This window comes from Bison bison, unplaced genomic scaffold (assembly GCF_000754665.1).
Source record: "Bison bison bison isolate TAMUID 2011002044 unplaced genomic scaffold, Bison_UMD1.0 scf7180017864456, whole genome shotgun sequence".
Lineage (NCBI taxonomy): Eukaryota > Metazoa > Chordata > Mammalia > Artiodactyla > Bovidae > Bison > Bison bison.
Window position 1 is genome coordinate 13,148,291 of NW_011495018.1, and position 215 is coordinate 13,148,505.

A 215-nucleotide genomic window follows, 5' to 3' on the forward strand; every position below is an offset into this window, starting at 1 on the left:
GGGTGGGAAAAAGTATGTTTTCGGCCTATGAAGGTGACTGATTCATTTCACCATCATTCATCCGATGCCCACTCGGTGCCAGATACTGGGCATCCAGGGTACAGCAAAGACGGCTTCCAAAGATCGAAAATGGGTCTCTCCCAAGGCAGGCTCCGGGCCTTGGCTGCCTCCTCTCAGATTGGTCTCCCGGAGGCCCGCCACCCCTCCCCCGCCCC